This window comes from Lithobates pipiens, unplaced genomic scaffold, assembly GCF_037356315.1.
Source record: "Lithobates pipiens isolate NorthernLeopardFrog02 unplaced genomic scaffold, aLitPip1_a1.2 Scaffold_18, whole genome shotgun sequence".
In the NCBI taxonomy this organism is placed as follows: Eukaryota; Metazoa; Chordata; class Amphibia; order Anura; family Ranidae; genus Lithobates; species Lithobates pipiens.
This window is the reverse complement of record NW_027507758.1, coordinates 581,998,980-582,020,740: the sequence shown is the minus strand read 5'-3', so window position 1 is coordinate 582,020,740 and position 21,761 is coordinate 581,998,980. Positions and strand designations below refer to the sequence as shown.

The window sequence follows — 21,761 nt, the reverse complement described above, 5'->3', positions numbered from 1 at the left end:
TTCTAATTGCAAAACGTCTATAACCCTATTTTTGGCATGATAATTTTAGATGGCCGATGTATGGGTGACTACCTACTGAGTATAAAATAAGGTATGTAATGAAAACAGGTTATGCTTAAAAAATGAATTGGCATGTTGATGAGGAGAAGGGAGAACTCGGGAAGACAATATATATAAGCAGATTAAACCTCTTTTGATTTAGTGACAGGTTCCCTTTGTATACAGAGAAGCTGGGTGACTCATTGACCAATCCATCACTTTCATACTGGCAGTGTGTCTCATCAGGAGCTCGGTTGTGTCAGACATGTCAGGTCATTGTCTGTGGTTTGCTTTCTCCGCTCTGCCAGTGTCACATTGTATTGTCTGATATCTGAGCACAAGAGGGTCGGGAATTTGTGCAAACAGACCCCACCCTAAACCTAACCAGGAAGGGGAACATTCCAGGTGTGAAACCCTCATTCCAGAAAAACCAACAAGTCACCTGTGATATTAGATCCCAAATGCACCTAAACCCGCATTTGTTTGGTTTTTGGATGGAGTGGTGGTTGGAATTTTGCTGCCATTAAACATTTGGCCCTTATTTCCTGTCTGGGTGACACTTTGGGTCACACCTTGACACACAAGGTAACAAACACAACAAAATATAGTGTAGCGCAACCAAAAATAATGAAATCAAGTCCAAATAAAATTCCACCATTGAGCAACTTTCAGTGACAGTTCATAAGTTTCCACTGACTTCAGTGACCACCACCTCTAACTGGAGTAATGCCTGATCACCTCCAAATATTGACCCCGCTACAGAGTCACACACGCCTGTGATTGTATCTCTCAGGATGCCTCTGGGAAACAACTCCTCCTTCTGGTGTTCCTGGACAAGAAGGGCCTCCTCTATGAGCAGTCTCTTTGTATGAGCAGCCTCTTCTGGTCTCCGTGTAGAAGCAGCCTCTGACAGTCTTGCTCTATGAATATCCTCTGCTGGCCTCCCTGTATAAGCAGTCTCTTGCAGTATCTCTATATGAGCAGTCCCTGCTGGTCTCCCTGTAGAAGCAGCCTCTGACAGTCTCTTTGTATGTGCAGTCTCTGCCGGTCTCCCTGTAGAAGCAGCCTCTGACAGTCTCTTTGTATGAGCAGTCCCTGCTGGTCTCCCTGTAGAAGCAGCCTCTGACAGTCTCTTTGTATGTGCAGTCTCTGCCGGTCTCCCTGTAGAAGCAGCCTCTGACAGTCTCTTTGTATGAGCAGTCTCTGCTGGCCCTCCTGTGTAAGCAGCCTCTGACAGTCTCGCTCTATGAGCAGCCTCTGCTGGCCTCCCTGTATATGCAGCCTCTAGCAGTCTTGCTCTATGAGCAGTCTCTTTGTATGAGCAGCCTCTGCTGGTCTCCCTGTACAAGCAGCCTCTAGCAGTCTTGCTCTATGAGCAGTCTCTTTGTATGAGCAGCCTCTGCTGGCCTCCCTGTATATGCAGCCTCTAGCAGTCTTGCTCTATGAGCAGTCTCTTTGTATGAGCAGCCTCTGCTGGTCTCCCTGTATAAGCAGCCTCTTGCAGCCTCACTCTATGAGCAGTCTCTGCCGGTCTCCCTGTATAAGCAGTGTCTTTGTATGTGCAGTCTCTGCTGGTATCCCTGTATAAGCAGTCTCTGACAGTCTCTTTGTATGAGCAGTCTCTGCTGGTATCCCTGTATAAGCAGCCTCTGGCAGTCTCTTTGTATGAGCAGTCTCTGCTGGTATCCCTGTATAAGCAGCCTCTGACAGTCTCACTCTATGAGCAGTCTCTGCCGGTTTCCCTATATGAGCAGCCTCTGGCAGTCTCGCTCTATGAGCAGTCTCTTTGTATGAGCAGTCTCTGCCGGTCTCCCTGTATGAGCAGCCTCTGGCAGTCTCGCTCTATGAGCAGTCTCTTTGTATGAGCAGCCTCTGCTGACCTCCCATTATAAGCAGCCTCTGACAGTCTCGCTCTATGAGCAGCCTCTGCTGGCCTCCCTGTATATGCAGCCTCTAGCAGTCTTGCTCTATGAGCAGTCTCTTTGTATGAGCAGCCTCTGCTGGTCTCCCTGTATAAGCAGCCTCTAGCAGCCTCACTCTATGAGCAGTCTCTGCCGGTCTCCCTGTATAAGCAGTGTCTTTGTATGTGCAGTCTCTGCTGGTATCCCTGTATAAGCAGTCTCTGACAGTCTCTTTGTATGAGCAGTCTCTGCTGGTATCCCTGTATAAGCAGTCTCTGACAGTCTCTTTGTATGAGCAGTCTCTGCTGGTATCCCTGTATAACCAGCCTCTGGCAGTCTCTTTGTATGAGCAGTCTCTGCTGGTATCCCTGTATAAGCAGCCTCTGACAGTCTCACTCTATGAGCAGTCTCTGCCGGTTTCCCTATATAAGCAGCCTCTGGCAGTCTCACTTTATGAGCAGTCTCTTTGTATGAGCAGTCTCTGCCGGTTTCCCTATATGAACAGCCTCTGGCAGTCTCGCTCTATGAGCAGTCTCTTTGTATGAGCAGTCTCTGCCGGTCTCCCTGTATGAGCAGCCTCTGGCAGTCTCGCTCTATGAGCAGTCTCTTTGTATGAGCAGCCTCTGCTGACCTCACATTATAAGCAGCCTCTGACAGTCTCGCTCTATGAGCAGCCTCTGCTGGCCTCCCTGTATATGCAGCCTCTAGCAGTCTTGCTCTATGAGCAGTCTCTTTGTATGAGCAGCCTCTGCTGGTCTCCCTGTATAAGCAGCCTCTAGCAGCCTCACTCTATGAGCAGTCTCTGCCGGTCTCCCTGTATAAGCAGTGTCTTTGTATGTGCAGTCTCTGCTGGTATCCCTGTATAAGCAGCCTCTGGCAGTCTCTTTGTATAAGCAGTCTCTGCCGGTTTCCCTATATGAGCAGCCTCTGGCAGTCTCGCTCTATGAGCAGTCTCTTTGTATGAGCAGTCTCTGCCGGTCTCCCTGTATGAGCAGCCTCTGGCATTCTCGCTCTATGAGCAGTCTCTTTGTATGAGTAGCCTCTGCTGGCCTCCCTGTATAAGCAGCCTCTGACAGTCTCGCTCTTTACTACCCCCTAAGCACTCACCCCTGATTTAGTAGGGTGTAGGTCCTCGGACTTACTCTGAAAGTCTTGGGTGGAGGGGCATGTGGCCTTATGGTCAGGGTATCCCCCTCCCCTGGAGCCCCCCTTTGGGAGTACCTAGTACTTGGGTGGACCTTGCCTTGGCAGGTCCCCCAAAGAATGAGGTCCTCCTGGTTTTCGGTGAAGTGGGCCATAAGTACTTCAGTTCCCATCAGGAGACTTGAACCCCGGTTGATCAAGGTCGGGGCCCTTTCTCTTCAGAGGATCATGTGTACACACTGCACTTTTTTGTGTACTTCAGTTTTGTGTTCTCACTTTTTGATTGCACCCAATGTTAGTTTCAAGTGTGCGCTCTGCACCATGGAGCTTAAATAAAATAAAAAATGCCCTTGCACTAACATCTGACATTACTTGCATTAACGCACAGCAAAAAAGTAAATGGCGTGAGCAGTCTCCTGCTTTCTCTTTATTTGGCCAGTCTCTGTGATGTGTGAAGTCTCTTGCTGTCACTTTATATTATCAATCCCTGTTAGCCCTTGTACACACGGTTGGACATTCCGATGGAAAATGTCCGATCGGACCGTGTTGTCGGATAATCCGACCGTGTGTGGGCTCCATCGGACTGTTTCCGTCGAAATATCCGACCGACAAAGTTTTAGAGCTGGGCTATAAAATTTTCCGACAACATGATCCAATCGGACTTTGTCCGATCGTTAGTAGAGAATTCCGATCGGACAAAGTGCCACGCATGCTCAGATCAAATTACAAGACCAAAGCTATTGGCTACTAGCCTGAACGTAGTCCCGTCGTAACAAAATAACGTCATCACGTTCTGAACGATCGGATTTTCCAACAACTTTGTCCGACCATGTGTATGCAACACCAGTTTCGGACAAAATCCGTTGGACAAAATCCGACGGATTTTGTTGTCGGAACGTCCGACCGTGTGTACAAGGGCTAACACACGTGTCAAACACAAGGGCCGCAAGTTAAACCATTTCATGCAGGGCTTGCACCTCTCCTGCAGCACCCCCCCATCTCTGCCCCCACCTTGTCTCTGCAGTTGGCATCAGAGAGGAGGACAGAATTCCTCCACCAAATCCTGCACTTCTTTGTGCAGCTGTGGAGAGGCTCATCTCTGCCCCCTCCCTGTCTGGAGGATAGAACTCCTCCTACAGATCCTGCACTTCTTTGTGCAGCTGCAGAGAGGCTCATCTCTGTCCCCTCCCTATCTCAGTAGTCAGCAGCAGAGAGGAGTGATTGTAAACACTCGTTAAAAAAACAAAAACAAACATGTTATACTTACCTGTCCTGTTGCAGTGGTTTTGCACAGAGCAGCCTGGATCCTCCTCTTCTCAGGTCCCTCTTTGCTGCTCCTGGCCCCTCCCTCCTATCGAGTGCCCCTGCAGTCAGCAGCTTCCTATGGGGGCACTGGAGCCGAGTCACAGCTCTGTGTGTCCATTCAGACAATAAGCCCCGCCCCCTCTCTCCCCTGATTGGCTGACTGACTTTGATTGATAGCGGTGGAAGCCAGTGACGTTGCTGCTGTGTCTCAGCCAATCAGGAGGAGTGTCCTGGATGGCTTAGAAATTTGTGGACATCGTTGGCCAGAGATAGGGCTCAGGTTAACCACTACAGATCCGCGCTATTGCCAAATGACGGCATCAGCGCGGACCTACATTTCCGGGACTACGTCTATTGACGTCGTCCCGGATACGAGCGGCCTGCGCGCCCCCTGAGGGGCGCGCGCGGCGCGCTCTGTGATCGGCGAGTCCGTGAGACTCGCCTGATCACCGATCCGTGCAAGGGGTCGATCCCGACCCCTTATCACGTGATCAGCTGTCAGCCAATGACAGCTGATCATGTGATAGAACGGAGCCGGTAATCGGCTATTATTCCTCCTCGCGCTGACAGCGCGAGGAGAGAAAAAAAAAGCCGATCACCGGCGGCCGTGATCGGGACATCAGTCCCGATCACGGCCAGCAATACAGCTGACCACCTGCCCCCTGCCAGTGCCCACCTGCCCACCGCCGTGCCATCCTGAATAAAAGTAAGTGCCCCCCATCAGTGCCCCCCATCAGTGCCCATAGTGCCCACAGTGCCACCTACAGTGCCACCCACAGTGCCACCCACAGTGCCATCCAGCAGTGCCACCAACAGTGCCACCCACAGTGCCCACAATCTGCCTCAAAGGTGCTGCGACCCAGTGCCGCCCATCAGTGCCCAGCAGTGCCGCCCATCAGTGCCCAGCAGTGCCGCCCATCAGTGCCCAGCAGTGCCACCTATCAGAGCCACCTATCAGTGCCACCTATCAGTGCCCATCAGTCCCATCTATCAGTGGTACCTATCAGTGCCCATCCGTGCCACCCATCCGTGCCACTTATCCGTGCCACCCATCCATGCCATCTTATCTGTGCCCATCTTTGCCCATCAGTGCCGCCTTATCTGTGCCCATCGGTGCCGCCTTATCTGTGCCTATTAGTGCCGCCTTAACTATGCCTATCAGTGCCCACCAGTGCAGCCCATCAGTGTCCACCAATGCAGCCCATCAGTGCCCACCAATGCAGCCCATCAGTGCCCACCAATGCAGCCATCAGTGCCGCCTAATCAGCACACTTCAATGAAGGAGAAAAATGACCCGTTTGCAAAATTTTATAACAAACTATTAAAACATGATTTATTTATTTTTATTTTTTTGCATCTTTTTTTGTTTGTTTAGCAAAAAATAAAACTCCGAGCTGTAACTAAATACCACCAAAAGAAAGCTCTATTTGTGGGAAAAAAATGATAAAAATTTCATTTGGGTACAGTGTTGTATGCCCGCGCAATTGTCATTCAAAGTGCATCAGCGCTGAAAGCTGAAAATTGGTCTGGGACTGAGGGGGGTTTAAGTGCCCAGTAAGCAAGTGGTTAAGTATTAGGGGGTGCTGGGGAGGCTGCTACACACAGAATGTTTTTTTATCTTAATGCATAGAATACATTAAGATAAAAAACCTTCTGCCATTACAAGCAGGGGATACTCTGGACATCTGCTTATAATTATTATGAAAATAATACAATTCTATGCCAGTTGAAAAGGGGAGTCACACACTGCTGGTATCATAAGTTATTACTAAAACCAGTAATAATTGAATGCTAGAAAGGTATTTTTCTTACTTCCTGTGCCACCTTGTGTGTAAAAAAAAAAAAAAAAAAAATAAAATAAAATATATATATATATATATATATATATATATATATATAATCAGCACAATATTCAATATATGTGTGAAATCAATATATAAATGAAATAATCAATGTAATCAGCCTACTAATAGGCTTAACATGATTGCTGCCAACACCACTTAGACCCCTTTCACGCTGGAGGGGTTTATTTATTTATCTTGCATGTGATTGGGTATTCTTTGCAAAGTGAAGCTTTATCTCATTTACTAAGCTCTGGAGCAACTGCCCTTTGATGGAGTAGGGATGGATTAGACCCTCTGTCAGGTTTTTATTTCTGTGTGTCCCCCCCCCCCCCTGGTGGGGGAGATTCGTCCTCGCTTGTTCACATCTCTATAGAGATTGTCTGGGAGTCCCGGGACTTTCTGCTGTTCTTATTGCAATAAACTTGTTATCGCGCTGAATCCGCCACATGTCGGGCTGCCAAGTCCTCGGCTCACTTTTGTCCTAGAAGGTTCTGTCCTCAAGAGCCTCGCTACTTCCTCAACCTTGTTAGCGAGAGAGAGAGAGGGAGAGAGAGAGGAGGAGAGAGAGACACGGAAGTGACTTTGTTTGACTCTATAAGTGAACTTGTCTCCTCTTAAAGGGACAGCACATGTCTCAAGTCTTCGTAAGACGTTCTACTGTTGAGCTACGGCCTGGTGGTGGAGAGAAGAGAGAGGGACTCCATCGCTGAGACCTTTAAATATGGATGCCGCTTAATGAAACTTCCAGAACGATCGGTTTTCCAGAGTAAGTTGATTCGTGGGACAGGAGAGCTATGTATGAACCTGGCAGGGGGAACGATCACATGGATCTATTTTTAGTTATTTCACTGAAAGCAATACCGCCAATGCTTCTTAGTAATAGACGCCTCGCTGGGTTTAAAGCGGCTCTGATCATTCATCCAGAACGGGGTATTGTAAAGAAAATGTAAACCTTCGTCTTTTATTGTGTAAATATTTGGCCTGTACATGAGGCATGTATGGGAACATAGCTTTATTAACAGTATATATATATATATATATATATATTACAAAAAAAGTTACAGATGCATGAAAGATTCTATGTAAGCTGTGTGCCGCATGGTGCCATCTTTGCTACTGGTGCTAATGATTCATTTAATTATGCAAATATGCTCAGTATGAAATGTTATCACTGCGTGTTTAATATTCAGTGTTTTTTGTTTTTTCTATATGCTTGGGGGGCAGCAGTTTTTACATTCCCCCGCTTTGTAGTTCTTTACGAAAATTGGGGTTGATTTACTAAAACTGGAGAGTGCAAAATCTGGTGCAGCTGTCCATGGTAGCCAATCAGCTTCTAACTTCAACTTGTTCAGTTAGGCCTCTTTCACATGGCCGATCCGTTCAGGTCCGCCTGTTGTTTTTTTTAGGCGGACCTGAACGGATGCTCCATAGAGGTCTATGAAGCGTCAGATGTCAGTGGTGACATGTCCGCTGACATCCGACCCGCTCCGATCCGAAAAAGTGTGACGGAGGAAAAACCTATTTTTCCATCCATCATTGTATTGGATCGGGTGATGACGGACACTGCGGTCCATCGTCATCCGATCTCCCATAGGGGAGAGAGGCGCTCTGACAGGTCCGTACCTGCGCAGTGTGCAGAGAGGGACCTGTCCTCTGCCTGCTCAGCGGGGATCGACCGAGCGATCCGTGCTGAGCAAGCGGATATCCACAGGGCGGATCATCACTGATCTGCCCCGTGTGAAAGGAGCCTTAAGCTTTGCCAATAAAACCTGGAAGCTGATTGGTTCCTATGCACAGTTGCACCAGATTTTGCACTCTCCAGTTTTAGTAAATCAATCCCATTGCGCTTCACCGTCCCTCACTATCAGAGCAGGCCTGTTGCCAGAACTCTGTCAAACAACACAATGGGGTTGATTTACTAAAGGCAACTAGGCTGTGCACTTTGCAAAGCGTAGTTACACTCTGCAAGTGCAATTGCTCCAGAGCTTAGTAAATGAGGTAAAGCTTCACTTTGAAAATAATACCCAATCGCATGCAAGGGAAGTAAAAAAATGAACAAAAAAACAAAACAGCCTTTTTGCTTGCACATGATTGAATGATGAAAGTCAACACAGCTTCTGCTCATTTACTAAGCTCTGGAGCAGCCGTTCCACCACATGCCAAAGGTGCTCTATTGAGATCTGGTGAGTGTGGAGGCCATTGGAGTACAGTGACTTCATTGTCATGTTCAAGAAACCAGTGGTGAGATGATCTGAGCTTTGTGACATGGGGCATTATCCTACTGGAAGGAGCCATCAGAAGATGGGTACACTGTAGTCATAAAGGGATGGACACGGTCAGAAACAATACTCGGGTAGGCCGTGGTGCTTTAAATGATGCTCAATTTGGACAAAAAAAATCTGAAAAATAATCCTTTCAAGTTTCCACTCATATACGAGCATCCATCTATATCTCGTCTTCAACCAACAAGCACTTTTTACTTTTTTATCTTGTAAGTGTATTCCATTGGGGATTTTAATAAATAGTCAAATGGGAAAGCACTATGGATCTGCCTCTTTGTTTCCTATGGTCTGGTTGTTGAACTTGAACACAAGGGTGAGAGATAACTGAGACTCAAGATGAAAGAAAGCAGCTCTCCTCAGGAGCAGAGTGATTTTTGGTGACGGGCCTGATTATTTCTATTTTGAGGTGAGCAGGTTTTTAACCTGGTGTTGGGAGCCCATGCAACCCAAGAGGAAGGATCTATCACTGAACACTGTTGGTGGAAGACGAGATATAGATGGACACTTGTATACAAGTGGACAGGATTCTTTTTCAGAATTTTTCACAATTGGAGAGAGTGACACTAGAATTTATTAATATATATATATATATATATATTTGTTGTGCTGCACTATGAAGGCATAAAGTAAAAGAAAACATGATTCATCAGACCAGGTCACCTTCTTCCATTGCTCCGTGGTCCAGTTCTGATGCTCACATTCCAGTTGTAGGTACTTTTGGCTATGGACACGGATCAGCATGGACACCCTGACCGATCTGCAGCTACACAGCCCCATACACAACAAACTGCGATGCCCATTTTTCTACTTTCAACACATCAGCTTCAGGACAACATATTTACTTGATGTCTGATATAGTCCACTGACTTTCAGATGCCACTGTAATGAGATAACAACCAACGTTATTCACTTTACCTGTCAATAAGCGTAAAGTTATGTCTGATCGATGTGTATAGAACGCCATGTAGAAACCAGAAGTTCTGTGAAATGGTAATAACTCACACTACACACACGCCATACTTTCCCTTTAGACCCCTTTCACACTGACAGCATCATTAGCGCTAAAGTGCGGCTAAAGTGAGCAGCGCTTTAGCGCTGTTTTAGCTGCGCTTTTCGGCTGCTAGCGGGGAGGTTTTAACCCCTCCCCCAAAAAAAGATAAAAAATCCAGTTTTAGGACACTTTGAAAGCATTTTTAAGGCGCTTTGGAAGCGCTGCCCATGCATTGCAATGGGCAGGATGTTTTGACAGCGCTAAATACAGCGATCCCAATCTGCCCCAAAGATGCTGCTTGCAGAACTTTTCGGAACGTCCCGCAAGCGCACCTCACAAGTGTGAAATGTTGCACTGCAGTAAATGACAGGCTATTTCCAGCAATAAAGCGCCTGAAAACCACCTCAGTGTGAAAGGGGTCTTAATAAGAAGAGTATGATTGGTCGGTGCTGAGCCGCCATCAATAACATTCTGACATTCTTGGTTTACGCTTCTCCTTGTATATAATATGCTCCGTAGCAGCTGCTGGCTTCAGTCTAAACAATTCTGATTATTTGAAATATTTTCCCAGGGCGGGAGTCGTGTGTTGTGTATTTAAGAGAGGGAGCAAGGAAAGGGTTAACTGTAATGTTAGTGTCGCAGCAGATTACTGATTTACTGCAGCGTTTCTGGATTTAAAGGCCTAAAAAAAGTCATTGCTGTTTGTGAAAACTGGCCAGCATATTGTGTAGTTAGTGGCAGTGTAGGTCAGCAGAGGAATGCACTAATACATGCAAACTTACACAGGTTTATTTCTTTAGACAACCATGGCTGCTAAAGACAGCTTTAAAATTATTTTCGGTCAATTTTATTTCTTTATTATTTTCAAGATTATTTAAATGGATTTGTTGTTATTAAGGGTTCGTTCACACTAGCCTGCACAGACCAGTGCGTCCTCGGGGAGAACCTCTATTTTGGGGTTGCGTTAGTTAATAGGATGTGTTTAACTTTTTGTATGTTTTTTTAGGGAATGGTTACCCCGTATTAACCATTTTAAAGAATTTTTAGTAAATAGTATTTTATAATATACGTACATATGTCTTGGTAAATCTTTCTGAATGAAGGTCTCAACATCTCTCAATGAAGGTCTCAGCATCTCTCAAAGTCCTGTTTTCTCCAAAGAGTTTTTAGGCTCCTTTCACGCCTCTTTTGCTAAATAAAATGGTTAGCTTGCAGTCCTGTTTACACCTTGCTTTTGCTTTGCTTTGTTTCGACTTTGCTTCAAAAACTATACTCCATGTTGCTTTAGTGGTGCTTCAAAGCATCTTCAAAGCCTCCATAGAAGTCTATGGCAAAGCTCGCTTGAAGTCCCACCGAAGCTAAATTGAAGCCTCACCGGCCCCACCAGAGGCTCATCGAAGCCCCATCAAAGCTCCCCCTATACTCATTGAACCCCCACCGAATCCTCATTGAAACACCAAGCAAATGCAAGGTGTAAACAGGACTGTAAGCTAATCATTTTATTTAGTGACAGGAGCTTTGAATGGCATTCAGAGAGCTTTAACAAAGCTTGCCCAAGCCATGTTTTAAAGCAAGTGTAAACTAGCCCTCAAAGCATCTTCAAAGCCCCCATAGAAGTCTATGGCCAAGCTCGCTTGAAGCCCCATCAAAGCCTCACCAAAGCCTCATCAAAGCCCCACCAAAGGCTAATCGAAGCCCCATTGATGCTCCACCGAAGCCTCATCAAAGCCTCACCAAAGCCTCATTGAAGCTCCATCGAAAACTCATCGAAGCCCCATGAAGCCTCACCAAAGCCTCATTGAAGCTCCATCAAAGCCTCACTGAAGCCCCACCGAAGACTCACCAATCAAAAGCAAGTGTAAACAGGACTGTCAGCTAATCATTTTATTTAGTGACAGGAGCTTTGACTGGTGTTCAGAGAGCTTTAACCACTTAAGCCCCGAACCATTTTGCAGGCCAAAGACCAGAGCACTTTTTGCAATTCGGCACTGCAACGCTTTAACTGACAATTGCACAGTTGTGCGACATGGCTCCCAAACAAAATTGATATCCTTTTTTTCCCACAAATAGAGCTTTCTTTTGGTGGTATTTGATCACCTCTGTGGTTTTTATTTTTTGCGCTATAAACAAAATTAAGCGTCAATTTTGAAAAAAAAACACATTATTTTTTACATTTTGCTATAGTAAATATCCCCAAAAATATATAAAAAATTGTTTTTTTCCCTCCGTTTTAGGCCTATAGTATTCTTTTACATATTTTTGGTATAATAAGTGTTTATTGATTGGTTTGCACAAAAGTTATATCATTTACAAAATAGGGAATAGTTTTATGACATTTTTATTAATATTTTTTATTTTTTTTACTAGTAATGGCGGTCAATCATTGATTTTTATCGTGACTGCGACAATATGGTGGAAACATCAGACATTTTTGACACATTTTTGGGACCATTGTCATTTATACAGCAATCAGTGCTATACAAATGCACTGATTTCTGTGTAAATGACACTGGCAGTGAAGAGGTTAACCACTAGGTGGCAGTGTAGGGGTTAAGTGAGCCCTGGGGAGTGTTTCTAACTGTGGGGGGAGGGGGGTGGCTGTGTATGACACGTCACTGATCTCTGCTCCGATCACAGGGAGCAGAGATCAGTGACAGTGTCACTAGGCAGAACGGGGAGATGCTTGTTTACATTAGCATCTCCCCTTTCTTCCTCCCCGTTAGACGATCACGGGTGTGCCCGCAGCGATTGAGTCCGCGGGACCTGCAATCGAACCTGTACGGCGCGCGCGGTGGCGCATTGGCACGGTGGCAAATTTAAAGGGACGTACCTGTACGCCCATTTGCCTGTCCGTGCCATTCTGCCGACGTACGCTGGTCGACAAGTGGTTAACAAAGCGTGTCCGAAGCCTTGTTTTGAATCAAGTGTATTAATGTTCTTTTTGGGAAGTGATGTTGATTTTTCAACTAAACGAATTTCTTGTTGTAAAATACCACAGTGATCAGTCACTGTGAAGCCTGCCCCTGTGTTTCTCTCTCTGTGTCAATGGAGAGGACTGATACATATCTTTCTCTCTCATTGAAGAGATAAAACATAAGTATAATAATAAAAAATAAAGAAAAATACCTAGATCAGCCTTTCTCAACCAGAGTACCTTGAGGTTTCTACAGGGGTGTCTAAAAATCGATCAAAAATTGTATATAGGACAGCAGGTGGATCAAGCCTGCCTTTTAGTCACACAAAGCCACGGGTTTTTATTACAACTTTCTAGACCCTGGCATCCTAACAATGACGTCATCCGTTAATAAGGAGGATGTCTGTCGCCTCCACAGCATCCTTGTTTGACCCTCCTCTGCCCCTGTCCCTCAGCACTGGGGTGACATTAGCTGACTGATGGAGAGAAATTGAGGGAGAAGAGAAACATTGGAATACTAGTCAGTACCAGTGTACAAAAGTGTATTTGCTATGGAAGGAAAAAAAATCACCTCTAAGGCCTCATGCACACGAGACGCAGGTGAAAACTCTGCTCAAAAAAAGCTGAAACGCGCATTTAGAAACGCGCGTTTGCATGCCGCGTTTAGCCGCGTTTGCGTTTATAAGCGTTTATAAAGATAACATCATGTAGACCCTCCCCAAGCTCTCAAAGCATGTTTTTTTTTAACTATTTCTGCTATTTTAATCAGAGTGAGCAGCAGCAGCAGCATAGAGAGCAGTTGTAGACTTGCATTTGCCTCTCTTTCTGTGGTTTATATTTTGAAATGGATCCCATATTGAATATATGTCAGGAAATGCTCCTGATGTTGCTCTTGATGAGACAGCAACGTCGTCGCAAATTTCGTGAGAGGTCCAGAGTCAGAGCTCATCGATATTGGACCCATCCGTTGATGGGACAGCGAATGTCTGTTGGATATTTCACAAACATGTATGTGCAGCTGCGTACCTACCCCGACAAGTCGGGTTACAAAATGTCATTCTCTGATGCAGAAAAGTGCATGACATTTTGTGACCCAATTTTGGGGCCCCCTTTCTCGGGGTCACTTGGTGATAGGAACCTCAAATTTGGATATGTTGTAGTGCTAGTTCCACAGTGTCTGCATACCAAATTTGGGGTTCTTGGCAATAATTGGCCCCAAGATATGGGCCCCCAAATTCGGTTCGCAAAATGTCATTCTCTGATGCAGAAAAGTGCATGACATTTTGCGACCCGAATTTGGGGCCCCCTATCTAGGGGTCACTTGGTGATAGGAACCTCAAATTTGGATATGTTGTAGTGCTAGTTCCACAGTGTCTACATACTGAATTTGGGGTTCCTGGCAATAAGTGGCCCCAAAGTTGGGTCACAAAATGTCATTTTCAGGTCCAAAAAATTGGGTTCCTTTAAAAACGCTTATAAACGCAAACGCGGGTTCCGTGTTTTGCCGCGTTTAGCCGCGTTTTGCGTCTGAAACGTGGAAATTTTCGCATCTGAACCCATTTTTTTGCTTCTGGAAAAACTAGGTTAAATGCAACTGCATAAAAACGGCAAAAAACGAGACTGTGTGCATGGACACATAGGATAACATTGAGAGAGTTCAGGGGCAGTTGAAAAAAGTGTCCAACTGCATCTGAACACGCGTTTAACAGCGTCTCGTGTGCATGAGGCCTAACATTGGGTGTCCTACATGTGGATGTTGCTGCTGTAATGTGATTAGAATAGTTTTTACATTTTAGAATTGAGATTGTCTATAATTTTAAAGGGTGCCTTGACTGAGAAACACTGAGAAACAAAGTTTGATCTAGGTCAGTGCCATGGTTAGGGTTTGGGTCAAAGGTCAGTGTCAAAGGTCAGGGTCAGCATATTCTGGGCAGGATTTTTTTTAATTAGTATTAGTATAAGTGTCAGTGGGGGTTAACGCTGCACGATTCTGGATAAAGTGAGAAGCACGTTTTTTTTAACCCCTGAACATTAAGATGGCAATAAAATAAGACATAAATAAATAAGACATAATACTATTTGCTTCAATCAAATTTGAAGAAACGTAATGAAAAATAATGTAATGTGTAAAGAAATAAAAAAATTACCATTAAGTTATATTAGGGTCTTTTTTTTTTTTTTTTTTTTTTTAGTAATCATCGATACCAATTACAGATACCTACCGCAAGTTGTTTTTTAAATTTAAATGTTTTACATTTTGCGCTTTTTTCAATGTGAAACATACAGTATCTCACAAAAGTGAGTACACCCCTCAAGTTTTTGTAAATATTTTCTTCCATCTTTTCATGTGACAACACTGAAGAAATTTTACTTTGCTCCAATCTAAAGTAGTGAGTGTACAGCTTGTATAACAGTGTAAATTTGCTGCCCCCTCAAAATAACTCAACACACAACCATTAATGTCTAAACCACTGGCAACAAAAGTGAGTACACACCCTAAGTGAACATGTCCAAATTGGGCCCAAAGTGTCAATATTTTGTGTGGCCATCAGTATTTTCCAGCACTGCCTTAAAGAGGAAGAAAACCCTGATGGGTTTTTACTTCCTCTTTATTTCCCTGCAAAGGTAAAGCATAATGGGCCACTGTGCATGGCATAGTAACCCATTATGTGTCACTTACCTGAAAACGAAGCCTGCAATGTCACCGCTGTCCCCGCTGGCTGGAAGCGTCCATCTTCACCCCTCTTCCTTCCGGGACCACGGACTCTGGCTCTGTGACTGGCCGGAGTCGCGTGACGTCGGCATGATCCCTTTAGAAACGGCACAATTGTGCCCTATCTAAAATGTGCATTCACCGATGACGTAGGTGCACACATATATAGTAAATATCTCCTAAACCGTACAGGTTTAGGAGATATTTCCAGTACCTACAGGTAAGTCTTAATATAGGCTTCCCTTTAGGTAAAAGTGGTTGTACAGAGTTTACAATCACTTTAACCCTCTTAGGCTTGGAGTTCACCAGAGCTTCACAGGTTGCCACTGGAGTCCTCTTCCACTCCACCACAACGACATCACAGAGCTGGTGGATGTTAGAGACCTTGCGCTCTTCCACCTTCCGTTTGAGGATGCCCCACACATGCTCAATAGGGTTTAGGTCTGGAGACATGCTTGGCCAGTCCATCACCTTTACCCTCAGCTACTTTAGCAAGGCAGTGGTCGTCTTGGAGGTGTTTGGGGTCATTATCAAACCGATTGGTTTCTATGCAGAAGTGAGACTCTCCAGCTTTAGTAAATAAACCCCAGCGTTTCTTTTTATCTCTCTTTCTGCGCTGAGCAATGATGTTGATAAACATTGCGGGCTGCTTTTTTTTTTTATTTTTTTTTGACAGCTGTGAGCAGGGAATGGCTTTGTACTTGTTACATGAATCGCTGAATTGCTGGATTAAGATCGTGGGGGGGGTTGAATCGAGATCGCAATCTTTTAACGAATAATCATGCCGCTCTAGCGTGTGTTGAAAAAAGTAAAATGCGTGCTATTGTTTCTGGGCTGTACTACGGGTAAAAACAATTAACTTACACTTATGTGGTATCACTGCAATTTGCAGAAGCAGTAGGTCATGGTAGTAAGAAAAAATACACAGTTAATATCCTGAAAAAAAAAAACGGTATAATCAACACAAAGTAGTTGTGGTGATATATACCATTTTGCTAACACAAGTCAAAGTTGCAAAATTGTGCTTAGGCATTTAATATTTGTTTTACTCTTAGGCTGGGTTCACATTGCAGCGATGCGGGAACGCTGCCAATCTGCTGTGGGTTCCCGCGTCGCATGCCTCCTGGCGGCAGTTCACACTGCCCTATGCGAACTGCTGGGAGTGTCAATGAAACGTTAATCACACCCCCAGATCAGTTTGCATATCGCAGTGCGATCTGCAAACTCGGACAGGAATCGGATCGCATGGTGTGAACACCCATGCGATCCGATTCTGCTGCGGACCAAAAAAGGGTCCTGCGCGAGTTTGGGCCGGATGCAATGCGAATTCAGCCATACTATCTGTATGGCTGAGCTTGCATCGCACAGAGATCGGATGTGATTTGCACTGCAGTGCGGTGCGAATCACATCCGATCTCATAAACCTCTGCAGTGTGAACCCAGTCTTAGTCATGAAGAGTTAAAGTGGCGCTCCAGGCTCTGTCAGAAAAAAAATAAAAGTCAGCAGCTACAAATACTGTAGCAGCTGACAATTATGCCCTGTACACATGATAGGATTTTCCGACAACAAAATCCATGGGATCTTTTTCCAACGGATGTTGGCTCAAACTTGTCTTGCATACACACGGTCGCACAAAGTTGTCGGAAAATCAGATCGTTCAGAACGAGGTGACGTACAACACGTACGACGGGACTATAAAGAGGCCAGTAGCCAATAGCTTTCGTCTCATAATTTATTCTGAGCATGCGTGTCACTTTGTGTGTCGGAATTGTCTACACAGGATCGGAATTTAAACGATCGGATTTTGTTGTCGGAAAATTTTAGAACAAGATTTAAAACTTTGGGTGTCGGAAATTCCGACGGAAAAAGTCAGATGGAACCCACACAGGATCAGAATTTCCGACAACACAGCCCGATCGCACATTTTCCGTCGGAAAGTCCGACCGTGTGTACAGGGCATAAAGCTGTCTCAGATTCACCTCACCTGTCCACTAATCCAGCAGTGTCTTCGCCCAAGGCAATTTTTCAATTGTTTCTTGGGTGTTGCCACTGGCATCTCCGGTGGCTCGGCGAATGGTGGTGAATGGCTCGGCGATGGGGGAAGGAGAAGGGGGGAGGGGCAAACTTTCAGATGAGTTCCCCGTTCATCCAAAAGTGGGAGCGGGTACCTGTCAAAACCAGGTACCCACTACCTCTCACCCCCAAAAGGTGCCAAAGTGGGGAGCTCCACTTTAAGCAGCTGAGAACAGAGATTACTTATAAAAGAAAGGGGAAAAAGTGTTCATATTGTTTTTTTAATATCTATACACAAATGTTTTGCCCGCATTTTATACAGAATGGGTTGTTTTACAAGGTGAGTGTTTACATATACTATAGGTGTCAGGTTAGTGATTAAGCCATTTGCCCAATCTGACCATGTACAGTTGAACCGAGGGCGTGAACTGATATTTGCCCCTCCGCAGGCTTGGCCGAACTTGACAAGAAATCAATTTAGCCACTGAGTGTTGTTTCCCCTGAGATAGACATCACCTACAGCTCTGCACTTTGCTCCTTCATTAATACAAAAACGTACGTGTTAAGACCTCATGCACATGGGCATAAAAACGTTGCTTTTACAGGTGTACAGCATATTTTTTAATGCCCTTAACCACCATTGTATGTTGACCTATGTGTCCATGCACATCAGGCTCTCAGATCAGTTTTTTAACCGTTTCAATACACTTTTACCCCCTTCCTGCCCAGGCCAATTTTCAGCTTTCAGCGTTGTCACACTTTGAATGACAATTATGCAGTCATGACACGCTGTACCCAAATTAAATTTTTGTCATTTTTTTTTTTTTTTACACAAATAGAGCTTTCTTTTGGTGGTGGTATTTAATCACCACTGGGTCTTTATTGTTTGCTAAAAAACAAAGACACTGATGAGCACTGATGAGACGGCACTGAAGGGCACTGATCAGGTAGCACTGATGAGGAGGAACTAATATGCGCACTGATATGCAGCACTTATGATCACTGATAGGTGGCACTGATGGGCACTAATAGGTGGCACTATCGGACAATGATAGGTGGCACAGATAGGCGGCACTGAAAAGCAGCATTGACTGGCATCACTGATGGGCACAGATTGGCATCACTGATGGGCACAGATTGGATCTGCATCCTTTTCATTTCATGGCTGGATGAAGAGACGAGCGGCCGCAATAAGATCAGCTGGTTCAGAGTTGCGGTTTCACATTGCTCTATTCGTTCGATGCAGGCAGTAGCTCAATAATAACAGGGCTTTTTTTCTTTCCCGACCCCAGTGTGCCCCCAGGTTCCCCTCATCTTTCAGCTTGCCAACAACCCCCCCTGGGGCGTAGGACGAGGGGTCTGTTTTTGTGTCTACAGCAGGGCTTTCATTTTGATGACAGTTGCAAACCATTAACCACTTTAAGACCGGACCATTTTGCTGGTAAATGACCAGAGGTCTTTTTACACTTTGGCACTGCGCTGCTTTAACTGGTAATTGCGCGGTCATGCAATGTTGTACCCAAACAAAATTTGCGTCCTTTTCTTCCCACAAATAGAGCTTTCTTTTGATGGTATTTGATTGCCTCTGCGATTTTTATTTTTTGCGATATAAACGTAAAAAGACCGCAAATTTTGAAAAAAAATGATATTTTCTACTTTTTGTTATTAGAAAAATCCAATAAACTCAATTTTAGTCATACATTTAGGCCAAAATGTATTCAGCCACATGTCTTTGGTAAAAAAAAAGTCAATAATTGTATATTTATTGGTTTGCGCAAAAGTTGTCACATCTACAAACTAAGGTACGTTTTCTGGAATTTACGCAGCTTTTAGTTTACGACTGCCTATCTCATTTCTTGAGGTGCTAAAATGGCAGGGCAGTACAAAACCCCCCCAAATGACCCCATTTTGGAAAGTAGACCCCCTAAGGAAATTGATAAGAGGCATGTTGAGCCCATTGAATATTTTATTTTTTTGCCTCAAGCGATTGAATAATGACAAAAAAAAAATTTTTTTTTTTTTTTACACAAAGTTGTCACTAAATGATATATTGCTCACACATGCTATGGGCGTATGTGAAATGACACCCCAAAATAAATTCTGCTGCTTCTCCTGAGTACGGGGATACCACATATGTGGGACTTTTTGGGAGCCTAGCCGCGTACGGGGCCCCGAAAACCAAGCACCGCCTTCAGGCTTTCTAAGGGCGTAAATTTTTGAGTTCACTTCTCACTACCTATTACAGTTTTGAAGGCCATAAAATGCCAAGATGGCACAAAACCCCCACAAATGACCCCATTTTAGAAAGTAGACACCCCAAGCTATTTGCTGAGAGGCATGTTGAGTTCATGGAATATTTTATATTTTGCCACAAGTTGCGGGAAAATTACAAACTTTTTTTTTTTTTTTTTTTTTTCACAAAGTTGTCACTAAATGATATATTGCTCACACATGCCATGGGCATATGTGAAATGACACCCCAAAATAAATTCTGCTGCTTCTCCTGAGTACGGGGATACCACATATGTGGGACTTTTTGGGAGCCTAGCCGCGTACGGGGCCCCGAAAACCAAGCACCGCCTTCAGGCTTTCTAAGGGCGTAAATATTTGACTTCACTCCTCACTACCTATTACAGTTTTGAAGGCCATAAAATGCCAAGATGGCACAAAACCCCCACAAATGACCCCATTTTAGAAAGTAGACACCCCAAGCTATTTGCTGAGAGGCATGTTGAGTCCATGGAATATTTTATATTTTGCCACAAGTTGCGGGAAAATTACAAACTTTTTTTTTTTTTTTTTCACAAAGTTGTCACTAAATGATATATTGCTCACGCATGCCATGGGCATATGTGAAATGACACCCCAAAATAAATTCTGCTGCTTCTCCTGAGTACGGGGATACCACATATGTGGGACTTTTTGGGAGCCTAGCCGCGTACGGGGCCCCGAAAACCAAGCACCGCCTTCAGGCTTTCTAAGGGCGTTACAGTTTTGAAGGCCATAAAATGCCAAGATGGCACAAACCCCCCCCAAATGACCCCATTTTGGAAAGTAGACACCCCTAAATTTAGGGGTACACTAGTGAGACTAGGTAATAAATGGCGGGTGCCCTGAAACTATAAAAAAATAACTAACCAACCAGCGTCACCTGTAACAGTTATATGGTGATCACTGGTGAAAGGGTTAACTAGGGGGCAATCAGGGGGCTTTATGCGGTAGTATATGGGGGTCCCTGGCGCTATAAAAAGCTGCGGCGAACCTAAATACCTACTTGCCTAACTAGCGTCACCTGTGACACTAATACAGCGATCAGAAAAACGATCGCTTATTAGGCTGGGTTCACACTGGAGCGATGCGGGAACGCCACGAATGCGCGGCGGGTTCCCACATCGCATGCCTCCCGGCGGCAGTTCACACTGCCCTATGCGAACTGCTGGGAGTGTCAGTGAAATGTTACTGACACCCCCAGATCAGTTCGCATATCGCAGTGCGATCTGAAAACTCGGATCGCATGGTGTGAACACCCATGCGATCCGATTCTGCTGCGGGCCAAAAAAAGGGTCCCGTGCGAATTTGCGGCGGGTGCGGCGGGTGTGGCGGGTGCGGCGAATGGCTGAACTCGAATCGCACAGAGATCGGATGTGATTTGCACTGCAGTGCGGTGCGAATCACATCCGTTCTCAAACCGCTGCAATCTGAACCCAGCCTTAGTGACACTGGCGACGGGGGGTGATCACGGGGTTAAACCTTTATTGGGGGGGTTAGGGGGGTACCTTAGAACTAAAGGGGGCTAACCCTAACTGCCCTAACAGTTATTAGTCACAAATGACACCCGCCGGGTGATCAGGGGGTTAAACCTTTATTAGGTAATAAATGGCGGGTGCCCTGAAACTATAAAAAAATAACTAACCAACCAGCGTCACCTGTAACAGTTATATGGTGATCACTGGTGAAAGGGTTAACTAGGGGGCAATCAGGGGGCTTTATGCGGTAGTATATGGGGGTCCCTGGCGCTATAAAAAGCTGCGGCGAACCTAAATACCTACCTGCCTAACTAGCGTCACCTGTGACACTAATACGGCGATCAGAAAAATGATCGCTTATTAGGCTGGGTTCACACTGGAGCGATGCGGAAACGCCGCGAATCCGCGGCGGGTTCCCGCATCGCATGCCTCCCGGCGGCAGTTCACACTGCCCTATGCGAACTGCTGGGAGTGTCAGTGAAATGTTACTGACACCCCCAGATCAGTTCGCATATCGCAGTGCGATCTGCAAACTCGGATCGCATGGTGTGAACACCCATGCGATCCGATTCTGCTGCGGGCCAAAAAAAGGGTCCCGTGCGAATTTGCGGCGGGTGCGGCGGGTGTGGCGGGTGCGGCGGGTGCGGCGAATGGCTGAACTCGAATCGCACAGAGATCGGATGTGATTTGCACTGCAGTGCGGTGCGAATCACATTCGTTCTCATAAACCGCTGCAATGTGAACCCAGCCTTAGTGACACTGGCGACGGGGGGTGATCACGGGGTTAAACCTTTATTGGGGGGGTTAGGGGGGTACATTAGAACTAAAGGGGGCTAACTCTAACTGCCCTAACAGTTATTACAGTCACA

The 21,761-nt window shown here is 45.3% G+C and overlaps 1 protein-coding gene across 4 annotated transcripts in view; it reads left to right on the top strand.

The window, feature by feature from the left end:
• DNMT3A (DNA methyltransferase 3 alpha) overlaps positions 1-21,761 on the top strand; it is a 346,591-nt gene that overhangs the window by 20,085 nt on the left and 304,745 nt on the right. The window contains exon 1 of one of the 4 annotated variants that reach the window (XM_077489108.1): positions 6,844-6,998. The exons of the other annotated variants lie outside the window; for them this stretch is intronic. The gene's annotated coding sequence lies outside the window, so the exon portion shown is untranslated. Of the gene's footprint in view, positions 1-6,843; positions 6,999-21,761 lie in introns of those variants that run through there. 4 annotated transcript variants of the gene reach the window in all.